The sequence below is a fragment of the Apis cerana genome, linkage group LG7, assembly GCF_029169275.1.
Source record: "Apis cerana isolate GH-2021 linkage group LG7, AcerK_1.0, whole genome shotgun sequence".
Classification (NCBI taxonomy): Eukaryota; Metazoa; Arthropoda; class Insecta; order Hymenoptera; family Apidae; genus Apis; species Apis cerana.
Window position 1 is genome coordinate 9,510,535 of NC_083858.1, and position 12,580 is coordinate 9,523,114.

A 12,580-nucleotide genomic window follows, 5' to 3' on the forward strand; every position below is an offset into this window, starting at 1 on the left:
TAAATTTATGGGATTACAGTTTTCGAATTAATTATGAGCGATCTAATGACTACTTTTTTTTAATTCTGATTTCAGGTAAGCCTAAGAGAATGTAACTCAACTGGTTTCTCGGAACTGATGGATATATTCAAGCTGCAGAATGTAATTATCTTTTTATACTTCCTTTTTTTTTTTTTTTCTTTAAATTCTATAATATTCTTTTAATCTCTACGCATAATATGCACTTTTCCCTCACACATAATACTATTTTCATTTCTTAACAATTTTTATTCCATTTATATATTTTTTTTTTTGTACGACTCGTTAATATACTCTTAATTAATTTTAATTCTCTACACGCGTCTATTCGATTTCATTTCATATATAAGATTATATGAAACGGAGTTAAATAAGTGAAATAGAAGAGAAAACTAATTAGTAATTTTACAAAGGAAATATTCACTTAGAACGATAGTTTCGTAAGTAGAATTTAATGGAATCACTCGGAATAACAAGTGATCGTTTCAAAAAATATTTCAACCGCAAGTTATACCGTGTTTAATTCAACAATTAACGAACAGTTACGTGGAAACCACTTATTGACCCATATGCTCAGACATTACGTTATCATTTTACGTTCAAAGTTAACCATACCTTCAATGGACATGGAGAATTTCCGCATGAAGTACTTTATATAACGTTTTCATTTTATTTATCCTTTTTCTCAATAATTTCGCATGTTTCTAGAAATTGTTGAACTATCTATATTTCATAATTGTACTAATGTTTCCTATCATTAATTTAAATTTCACATTATTTCGTGCTTAATTCACTAATATATTCATTTGAAATTCCATATAATAAATTTCTCTGCACTATTAACCATAAATATATGTATAATCATTTCCTCGATTAATAAAATTAATTTTTATTTTTCTTATTTTATCCTTTTATCTCGACGCAACTTATTTAATGGAAGGAAAGAGATAGAGATACTTGCTTCATAAGTATAAATTGATTTATTTTTTGAACCAATCTAATTTATGAATATGCGTATACATATGTGGACGCATCCATCTGCATATTGAATACAGCTTAGGTCACCGCTTCACCATGCTTTTCCTTTCATTTTGTTCTCGTTCCATATATTTTCGCCTTACTTTACATATTAAACAAGCTGTCTATTAAATATGTTAAAACGGCGAACAAAGTGTATATATAGCGTGCGAACGATTTTATCGGGAATTAATTCCGTAAAAATAAAATAAGCCTTGGCGTGGTTGATTAAATTAATAGCAGCAGACCAAATAAAGAAACTACCACGAAAGAAGCGGAACTCGCGATGATCTATAATCTAATTAACATTATTAGAATTTTCCCATTCCATTACAGATCATCCCTGCTTATCATTAGATGTCACATTTAACAAAAAAATATTGTTGTATAAAATAATCGTCTGAATCGTGTTGGAAACTCGAAACAATCTCAAAACAAGATAAAATTAAAAAAAGAGAAATGAAATCGAAATGTGATTTACACACCTTTCGCCTCGAATACATTATAAACGAAACGTTATTCATCATCGAACGAAGGGAACGCGTTAAAATCGAGGCGGAAAGACGAAAGTCGGAGGCGCGTCCGTTCGAAGCGACGTCCATGAATTTCGCCCACGACAGCCGCGATCGATTCGAAGGGGGGAGGGTTCGCCTTCATCCCGAAGGACACCTCGAAACGAATCGATGGATTTACACGCGACGCGGAAATACTCGCATGCCCCTTTATCTTCTTTAATTCATTAAACCCCCCGCATACGGCATACTCTCCATTACGAACTCCCGCAACGCCTCCATTAGTGCGTATATTCACGTCAGTCTTTACACCGCATTTACAAGTCACGACACGCGGGGTTAACGTTATGCAACGACCCGTCCCTCTCTCTCTCTCTCTCCCCTCCAATCCTCTGCCCTCTTCCTCCCCCTCCATAACCGCACGCGTATATACGTCGGTGCGCGTACCGCACTAATTCTCACACTAATTCTCGCACTAATTTACCCATGATCCGGATACGCATTCGCATGCATCAAACCGTACACCATGCGCTTGTACCAACACGGACGAGGCGCTGTATCCCGCTCTCTGTGCTGTATGAATACAATACCAGGGTATCCCGTGCGTGTGGATATACAGGGTGGGCTCGAAACATCTCCAAGCATCTTTGTTTCGACACTGTTCAAACTTTTGGAATTTGAATTCCGTCTTCGAATCTGTTCGTGCGATATTTGGAGAAAATTGTAGGGTTGCTTGTTAAGAAAAGTGTTTGTTGATTAAATATATGCGTTTTATGATACATGTTACGAGGAATGGAAAATTAGTATTTTGTTAAAAGTCTTTAGAATTATTAAAATTAAAAGTTGACTAGGTTTGTGATGGTTTATGATTATCGAAAGTGGGGTTTTTTTTTAAAATAATATCAGCATTTAGTTTAAACTTCTCATTCTCATTCTCACCTTAATCTAATTGAAATTCAAATTTCTATATTATATCTATATTATATTTCCTTCCATTTAGAACGAAATGAAATTAACTTGTTGCATCGCGTATTGTTCGATTCAAAATTCGTATCTTAGCTATGTGATTACTTCTAAACCCGTGCATTATCACGATCTCTATTTTAAACGTCGATTATCGGTTCACCCGGTATACAAGATACGTACACACGTATACCACGTGCATACACTCTATGGCCCGCCATAGAGATGATTTCGATCCTCTTGGAAACGATCGTGCTTGCCTCCATTTCTCTCCCCTACTATATATGTATATACATATTCTCCACGAACATCTTTTTGTCACTTTCATTCGTATTTGCATTATGCTAGTACACGGGTATCACGGATCGTAAAAAGATACATCGCGTGTCCTGTTCGTAGCGGATGGTAATCGATGCCCATGAAATTTACGAGTTTTAATAACGTCGCTTTGCCCAGGTGGTCGAGCAACCATTACGGGCAGATTATCAGGATCGTCGACCAACGATCGGATGAAAGTGGATTCGGAGGATGTTCTTTTTTTTTTTCAGGAGGGGGGATTTGACCGGTTTTCTTCTTTTTCGCATCCTCGATAATGGTAACTCCTTCGTGGAGGAAAATCATTTCTCTTTTTTTCGCGTATTGTTCGATTGGCCGCTCGTCGAGATACACTGAATTGAAAGGTTCGCGAGCCATGAGCAATTTAGGAAGTCATTTAGTTTCATGAGATTTTGTAATAATTGATTTACATCACCTTGCGCGTTCGTGGAGATTGAATTTTTTTGTTTGCTTGAAATTATGCATTTAAAATATCTCTGCATCGAGAAATCTGTCTTTACGGTTTTTTATACCGTAGTTTTTATATTGTAGTTTATTTTCAATTGCGCTTATTCATTTTTGAAAAATTCTGAACTAATAATTCGCGCAGATATAAATTGTTTTACTGAAAAAGAAGAGAGAAGGATAAGTCATAATAATAATAATAAAAAAGAAAATGTATGTTTAATTTATAACAAAATGATTAAATAATTTAATTAAACGCAGAAAGAACGAACGATGCTCGTTATACTTTATTTAATTAAATCACGCGCATAATTGTTCCAAAAAATTAGCCACGCGACGAGAAGACATATATTGTACCGCTTAATAATAAAGTAATTACAATTAATTTAATCGAATGCAGTTAAAGAAAAAAATTCCAAACGGAGGAATCACTTATTACATTCATCGTCTCTTTTCAACGCATATAATTATTACTAATTAATATTCATAAAATTTTTTTCTTATTCAACAAAAATTATTACGCATATTATACTTATATTATAATTACTTTGTTTCGAATTCTTTTCCATTACTACATATTTATAATTAATATCGATCAAAATCACCCTTCGAATAACAATATATTCCATTTTCCATAATTGTTCCAAATTAAATACGCGCAAATGAGTAGCGAACTCGTTCAAATCTTTCGCGACACGTTGCAAAAGTTGTTCGATCGAGATCCATTCAAATTCCTTACCCGACTCGTATCGCCCTGAGCTTCCAAGTCGCGTGGAAATTATTCATCGATGGTCTCACCCTCTGCATCGTGTGCCTATATGCATACGAGGTGAACGTGAGCTTGTGCGCGTGTAAGCCTGCGGATTCGCAGACAGAGATGGCGAGATACTCATCGTCCACGATATTGTTGTCTTCCGATTACATCGGACAATGGGTCCATTTCCGGAAGTGGAGCGGAAATTGTGCCTCCCAGCGTGACAGGGATGGCGCACGCAGCCGTGCTCGCCGACGTCTTCGAGAGAAATGCAATTTCGGCCATCACCAAGGTGGAAGCCGGAAATTGAAGGGATCCATTGTCCGTGATCTGTACGCGATACAACGGTTTTGGTGGTTTTTCTCTTCTTTTTTCCTTTTTCTTCTTTTTTTTTTGAAAATTTAGAAGATACGACTAGACTAGTATGCAGAGAACACGTAGTACACTGTGTTGAGTTTGTTTAAATAAAATCTCGATTTGGATATTTCTAAAGGCAAGAAGATTTATTTATAATAAAAGAGGATTGAGATTGTTTAATTAAAATATCAATACAATGGAATACTTAGTCCTTGTAACGGTGTAATTATAATATTTACGATTTTCGAAGGCTGTGTAAGTTATTAGCTTTAAGAAATTGGTGGTAGTTGAAATACTATTTGAAGCGATATCAATTATATCTCTGATCAATAAATAACGCAATCGAAAGCGCGAGGAGATTCGATCCTTCCCGTCTTCTCGAATGTTTTTAAAACTCGACGAATCTGTTAAAAAGAGGAAAGAAAAAAAAAAGAAACTCTTCATAAATAAACAGTTCTTCCCCAATGCATCCCGACTAGAGAGAAATCCTCCTCGTACCGAAAAGGGTACAGTAGCTACCGGCAATATTCTAAACTAAATAGCGAAACGTTTAACAACTTTTCGAAGTTTACCCGCCCACTTTACCCAACGCGACTCAAGTCAAACACCCGACCCGATGTTTCATCATTATCGCGACGCTCTTAACGAACCAGCAAGAGGAAGAAGAAGAAGGAGAAGAAGAAAAAGAAGAAGAAGAAGAAGAATAATAAGAGGAGGACTGAATCTTGTTTCGAGGTCTCTGTCCGACATTAAGCCGCACGAGCATGGAATGTGACGAACTGTTGAACAGCGAGGGCCTTTATTCTCTACGGTGTCGCGACACGCGCGGAATGCCGGCTCCCTCCCCTCCCCTCCCCCTCCCGTGAAACTGCGAAGAGACAAAAGGTCTTGGTCGGCTGTCACGGCCCTTCGAATGTGTGCATAATTTATTCTCATAAACTCGGAAGCTCACGTGGCCTTTAAACGAAATAAAGACATCGGCTGTGCGTCTTTTCACCGGTGCATGCATGCGCTTACGAGCGTGTAAGCGCATAAACTCGCACGACCATCGCCGCGTGCCATTTATTAGCAATTGTAATGAAACGCCTGTTGCAACGATAATTTAGAGTTTCTCTCGCAACAGTGCGAGCCATTAAGCCTCTCGCCACTCTTTTCTCCCCCCCTCTCTTTCCTTTCTCCTTTTTTTCTTCCTTCCCCTGGGTTTATCCTTCCCTCTTCTTCTTCTTCTTCCTCCTCCTCCTCCTCCTCCCTGTTCTTTCTCTCTCAGCTTCGATTCTCGCGGCGTATTTACAGGCCGCGGCGCCAACCGACGCGAGCGTACCGTCTAATGGCAGTGCAAATAGTTTCTATTGAATCAGTGGGATCCCTCGTCGCGGCCATCTTGCTTAGAATTTCCTGCGTGCCCTCTCGCGCGTTCTATCTCGCGCGCACCGAAGCGCGCGCCTCAAAAAAACGCAAATTTCCTGCCCGCCTATTTGCCATCCCATTAAAGCCAATGAAGGCGCGTCCTCTTATTTTGCCATGAAACTGTCTGTCCGTCTGTCTGCCGGCTATCTTGTCTCGGGACGATCTGCGCGCGCCGACCGGATGGAGCAAAGACCTTTCCTCCGTTACGGGACCATTTTTTGAAAGAGTGGACGACGGTGTTTTACGTGGATCACGTTGATATTTCTATTCGATCCAGCTAGATCTTGCCGTGGATCTTTTGAAAATTATTTCTCTGTAGGTGGAGAATATGTTGATTATTGAATTTGCGAGAAGGATTATTTATTTATTTATTTGTTTTGGAAACAATTTTATCGCGCGGATACATAAAAATATACGTGAAATAACGAATTTATTTAGTGTGGAGTTATGGAGCAGAGATATTTGCTTGTTGAAAAATTGTAATTAATAAAAAGATCGAGAAGCCGTGAGAGAGATCGTGATTATTATTTTGGAACGTAACGCGTCATTTAAAAGATTCAATGAAATTTACACATTTTTAAATTCACTTTATAAAAGTCAATGTACTAAGATGTTAAGTGATATTAGTCCGTCTCTGCTCAGACAAAAACTACTACTTTACATGGCAGACTTAATTCCATTATTTTTCGATTATTCTATATTTTGTACGTTTATATACTGAGTTTTGCGTCGCAGAGATATGAATGAAAAATTCTCTCGAAAAATTTGTAATACTCGATTTATCTTCTATTCCAATCTACATATATTTAATACACAATTTAATTGCTCGACATCCGATATTGATGATACGGAGTTTATAATTTATTGTCTCAATTTAAAGTTTGAACAAGAAATAAAAAAATTTTTATCATAATCATATCGGTTAATTGAAAGTTAAGGGTTCGTACGAAAAATACGATGAAGTTATAAATTAACATGGAATTTCATTTCATGGTAAATTGAATTGGTAATCACGGTTTCGCAGGTTGCTCGCAGGTAAGGTATTAATTGCTCGAGCTGATTACTAGAATGAAACATCGTTCGATATTGTCAACGGAGGAGGAATATTGGACCGATCGATAAATAAAGTGAATAATTATTACCCGATAAATAAAGCCGAGGATGATAGTGAAACGAGTCAACCACAAGGAAATACGACGAGCATAAATTGCCCTGCCCTAAAACTTCTTTATTTGTTGTTCAAAGTTTAAAAAGGGAATTTAAATTGGACTAATAAATTGTAAACATGTAAATATCGATCGAATTGTTTATTAAATGTACAGATAGATAAAAATTTTTAAGATATTTACTTACTCGATTATATAACAAACGCTATAAAGGGAGTAAAATTTAGTATCGTTTGATTAACGCATCGATTTTCGAAATATATTGTACGTGAAAATTACGAAAGAACGAAAAATAGAAAGCAAAAAGAAAATATAAAGATCCGTACAATAGGATATAAAGATGGATCTCGATTAATCAAGAGATGCTTATTTATCCAAGATAAATCGATACTCGATAATAAACTGTTGCAAAACAGGTTACGAATGTGAATTGATGAACAAGTTATAAATTGAAAATTCTTTTACAGAAGGTAGGATAATCATATGACTTGTCACTCGATTAATAAATGATAAAATTTACTTGTGAAATCCCGTTTACTTTATTATTAAATTTATAGTTGTTCATCAAGAAAATTTATTAATATTATGTTTAACTTATGACTTTTTAATCATTTTACTGTCCAATTTTTTATCTTTTATTCTTATTATATGTACATACAAGATAATTGAAGTTAATTAATTAAATATCCAATATATAATTAAACATCATAATTCAACATTAATTCAATCGCAAAAACCACTCGCATATTTTTAACGACTATACTAAAAAAAAAAAAAAAAAAGAAATCCAAAACAATTTACATTCCGGTTTGATAATTGACAATGTTAAAATCCTGTTTAATTATCATCTTACATCTTTCTTGGCTTCTGAACAAAAGCCAAGATAATCCCAAGATCCCGAGAATTAATCGGATAATCTCGATTAATCGAGTTTCTACTCTGCTTTCGCACGATAATTAAACACGGAAGAAGATTGTAGATCGGTTTAATTAATGGCGGACGCCTTTGGCCATCTCAGTGACGACTCGTTATCTCGCGTGCCGCGTCCACAGAGGAGATCTTACAGAGAACGCAGGGGTGGCCTGCACTCGTTCGTTTTCACTTGGAAGCAAACGGTATCCGAGTATAATTCGAAAAGGCGCGGCGCCACGCCTTCGACTGTACACGGTGGCTTTAATAATCGCCACGCCGGGATATATAATAATTGCCATATCATTATAATTTAATCGAGAGACGTGATTGAACGCGGCTGAATCGTTTTTGCTGTTTTTCCGCGACTTCCACTTCCGGGATCTCGATCGAGTGGAGGAGAGACTTGTTATTGAATGGCCAAGTTATGTGTGGATACTATTTTACTTTTTCTAAATTAATTCAATTTGTTGTCTGTTTTAATTTTATTAAGAAACGAATTTATTTTATAGGATATTTCATTTATTTTTTTTAATCCTCGATTGATGTAGAAGGTTTTTTTCATCGTATGAAACGGGTGGCAAAGAATATATCGATCAGGTGTACTCAGAAGGAAGATTATTATATTGTCGCAAGAGATGGAATAGTATTGTTCGCCACAATGTTGAACTGGCCATTGTAATTGTAGTTGTCATGTTACATAGACAAGTATATTATGCCATTAATTAACCGTATGTTGGTTAGAACGTAGTTAAATTGGCACTAGAATGTTAATTATTGCATCCCAATGGCCTCATCTGTTGCACAGCTTGCAATAACTTGCACGTCACACCGGTAACTTAATCTCGCGAGATTAGCGTGTAAGCTGTGCGGTTGAAACATGTTGCAAACTAAAGACCTTAATCAATTTTACTCATATGTTGCTGGGAAGTCCGTGTTTCAGAGATCTCGAAGCCCGATTTCCAATATTTCTAACATTTTTATATCATCCTGCAATTATTAACCGTCCCGATATTCCATAAAAGAAAATAAAGATACTTATTTCTTATCCAAACCTTGCAAACAAATAGAAACACGTAGATTACGTTATTCTTTTATTTTTTTTCCAAGAAAGATAATCTCCTCTCATCACGTACATACACGTACAACATAATAACGATACATGATACGACCATAAAAAACCATTAACTCTTCAAAAAGCAGTATCTAGATCTAACGAAAGAAGAAAAAAAGAAAAGAAGAAATAACTTACTCTCTTCGAAAGCACCGAATCAAAATTACCGCTAATGATCAAGCGTGTGACACACGCCACGTGTGACATTGCGCGTAGACGATCCAGCGATGAAGCTGTCCCGGTTCCAAGCTTGGTTTCACCACCGAGATTGGTGGGCCAGTTAGTATTTCATTGCCGTCTGTTCAGTGACCTTCGAGGACTTGGGGGGAGGGGATTGGACGGGGCGAGGCGAGCCCCCATGGCGCATATCCGGTCGTGTCTTTGGTCTCTCCGCTGTCAAAGCTATCTTCCCTCCGCTGTCTGCCGATTAGCGTTCCGTGCCAGCAATAAATTGTCTCGAACAGGCCGGCCAGCATGCGCCAGGACGCGGCTGTGCACAACATACGCCGCCATTATACGCGTGCGTGTGCCCTCGTGGACCGCGTAGGATCGCGTCAAATGTAAACAAGCCGCGTACGCTCGCCTGGTATCGCCGATAATTGGCGTAATCACCTGTAAACAGCTAGTTTATCCTGTCATTATGGATTTACCATACGCGCAGACGTATGTTAAATGAATAGCTGTGCGCGGCCTCGCAACATCGTGGATTCATCCTTGTCTCATCCTCTTTATTTATTTATTTTTTCCCCCCCTTACCCTTTTTCCTGTCTTCTAGGTACAACTGTCTTGCTTTCACGCGTGAACGATTCGTTTTTGCGCCCATACGATCGCCTATCTTGTCCGCTGTTCGACTGGAAATTTATTGGCGTCGCTTCGAATCGATATATACACGTGTGTATACACGTACACGCTGATGCTCGCGAGGATTTTTAGTATTTTGAGATTCTTGCGAAGGTGTTATCAAATCGAATCGTACGTCTTGAGGAGGAAATTGTTTTTGTTCATCTGCGAAAATTTGTAAATTTTTCAAATCATTAGTGTTAATTAATTTTTTAAAATTCAGGAAAGAAACTTTTTTTTTAAGATAAAAATCCTAAATCTTCGTTTGCCTATACAAATCATAATTTTTTTTTTTCTTTGTAACATGAAATACATCGAGAATTCTCGTCTCGAACTTGAATGAAAAAAGTATCATCGGATCAATTGCAATAATATTACGACATATTCCCTAAACGAAAGTAAAACGAACTTGCAATCTGTCGGCCAATCCGAAATTGGAATGACAACGGTAAATGGATACAGTGAATTTTAATCGGAAATTCCATGTGAAACCGTAGATTTCGGAGAAGGGCCGCCCTTTTAAGATGATCGTAGGTAACCTCAGCCCAAGTTGAGTTGACTTGGAACGGGGAGGAGGGGGGAAAGGGGCGGCCAACCCCCTCCGGTTTCATTGCGCCGCACCAGTTCTGAATCGAAACCTGCGCAAGATTAAATTTAATCGAAATTGCCGTCTTGAATTTCTTTCGCAGACCACACGGGTGTAATGTAATCTCATACTCGGGTCGAATCCTTCTCCTTCCTCTCCTAACCTACTATCCTTCCATCTTCCTTTCATTCCTGCTCTATATTCCTCCTGTATAGCTCGGCCTCCTTTCATCCCTTTCTTGCTCCGCCTCGAGAAGAAGTTCCTAGGATTGCGCCTAGGAACCTAATCAAACTCGGGTTGCATGGAATGTGCGTACGTACATGTCTGCGAATTATTTTTCTTATTTTTTTCCAACAACGTGGATTATATATGTATGATTTTGTTTGCATAATTTGTAAAAGTTTGTGATTTTCCACAGCGATGATAAGCAATGGAAGATTAACAAAATTTCCTCTCCAAGGAAGAGAGATCAAAGATTCATTCTTCGGAATTCGAAGCTGGGATGAATGGGAACGCAAAACGTTTAAATCGTATATAATTTAATTCGTATAAATGTTGGAAACATCGACAAATGCTTTCGTCCGAGGCTGTACATTAATCCAGCTTCGCGTAATTATTGATTGCATAGTGGCATACGGGGGTTCAATAAATGTTGGCGTAGACACACGCGCCCGGGTTGTGTTCGTGTGAGATGGGCTCACGCACACACCTTCCCACGTCCGTCTATTGTACACACGGAAACGAAGCTGGCTGTTATCCGGGGTTGATTGGCCGCGGTGGACCCTTGCGGTGGAATATATACGTTCGATGAAACGGAGAGAGCGGAGGAAGTAAAGGGCAAAAGTCACGGGAGAAGGAAAATTCCACAGAAGGGGTTGTCTTCCGTCGAGTAGTTTGAAACGTAAATTTGAAACGTTCCTTTCCTTCAGGCAAAAAAAAGAAAAAAGGATTAAGCGATGATAGGATTAGAAGTTATTCACCGTTGACTTTATTATTATATTTATCTTTTAATTAAATTGCAATATAATTGATTTTTGTTCATTTTTATTCGTATAAAATATTCAATATCGTATTTCTTTTATTAAAATACATTCGGAAAATAGAGGAAACGATTGGAAATCTTCTTCGATCGATCACCGAGATGTAAGGACTCAAAGTTTTTATAACGTTTTATAACATCTTTTCCAAATATCCACGTAAGAAGATAGAATCCTGCTTAAATTCATAATACAATTGTATCATGTAAGGAATTGCTGATAATAAATTTGTAATAACTGTGGCTCCTCGGTATGATATTTGATCTCATGGTAAAAACATATCCTATAAATGCTGCAGATATTAAAAGAATTAAAATTCCAATTCCTCAAACTCTTGATAGTTTATATGAACAGTAAAATAAAATGATCTCCATTTATATGAATAAGTCGAAATAATCATCCAGAATTTATATCTTTTATAATATTAGTAATTGCAATATCAATATTTGGGCAATAATGCATTGATAAAATAAATTGTTATTATTATTGTTGTGTTATTAGAAGATAGATAATCGATTAAAAATTATCTTTTTCTTTACACGACGATATCTCGGGAACCGAAAGTCATGTCATAAATGAAAGAGGGTTTCAAAGAGCAATGCTCATCCCTTCTGACAATCCTCCATTCGTTATTTAAAACTCATTATCTCCAGAGTTATAGCGATTCAAAGTTTTTTTATAATTTTAACCTTTAAGACAAACTGCTTGACATTTGTTATAATTTAACTGTCAAAAAAGAAAACAATGTTAAAAACAAGTCTTTTCGTTTGAAAAATCATCGTAAAAAACCCGTTGAAAAGCAACCAGTGCTTGTATCGAGTAAAGAGCCGGTGCGTACACGCGATTAAGTGAACGCGTCACGTTGAAGTATCAAAGTGGGATTCTGCGTTCCGACAACTGGAAATTCGATCACACCTTGTCGTGTTGCGTACGGGAATAAGGAAAGAGGCAAGGAAAGTGTATACGAGAGATCGGTGAAACGAAGAATGGGGTTAACGGTGGACAAATTTCTCCTTCGGAGTTCCTCCAAGGGGACAGACAGCAGCCTGATTGACCTGTTTGCACCGCCTCCACATTAAGAACTTGATGCAACTCGTTGATACGAACGAGTGCATGATGA

The 12,580-nt window shown here is 37.3% G+C and overlaps 1 protein-coding gene and 1 long non-coding RNA gene across 2 annotated transcripts in view; both read left to right on the plus strand.

Moving 5' to 3' along the window:
* LOC107999229 (UPF0489 protein C5orf22 homolog) overlaps positions 1 to 12,580 on the plus strand; it is a 761,052-nt gene that overhangs the window by 171,132 nt on the left and 577,340 nt on the right. The window lies entirely within an intron of this gene.
* LOC107999301 (uncharacterized) overlaps positions 1 to 12,580 on the plus strand; it is a 65,589-nt gene that overhangs the window by 3,571 nt on the left and 49,438 nt on the right. The window contains exon 2 of the long non-coding RNA XR_009830550.1: positions 76 to 141. This is a non-coding gene — a long non-coding RNA (uncharacterized LOC107999301). The remainder of the gene's footprint in view (positions 1 to 75; positions 142 to 12,580) is intronic.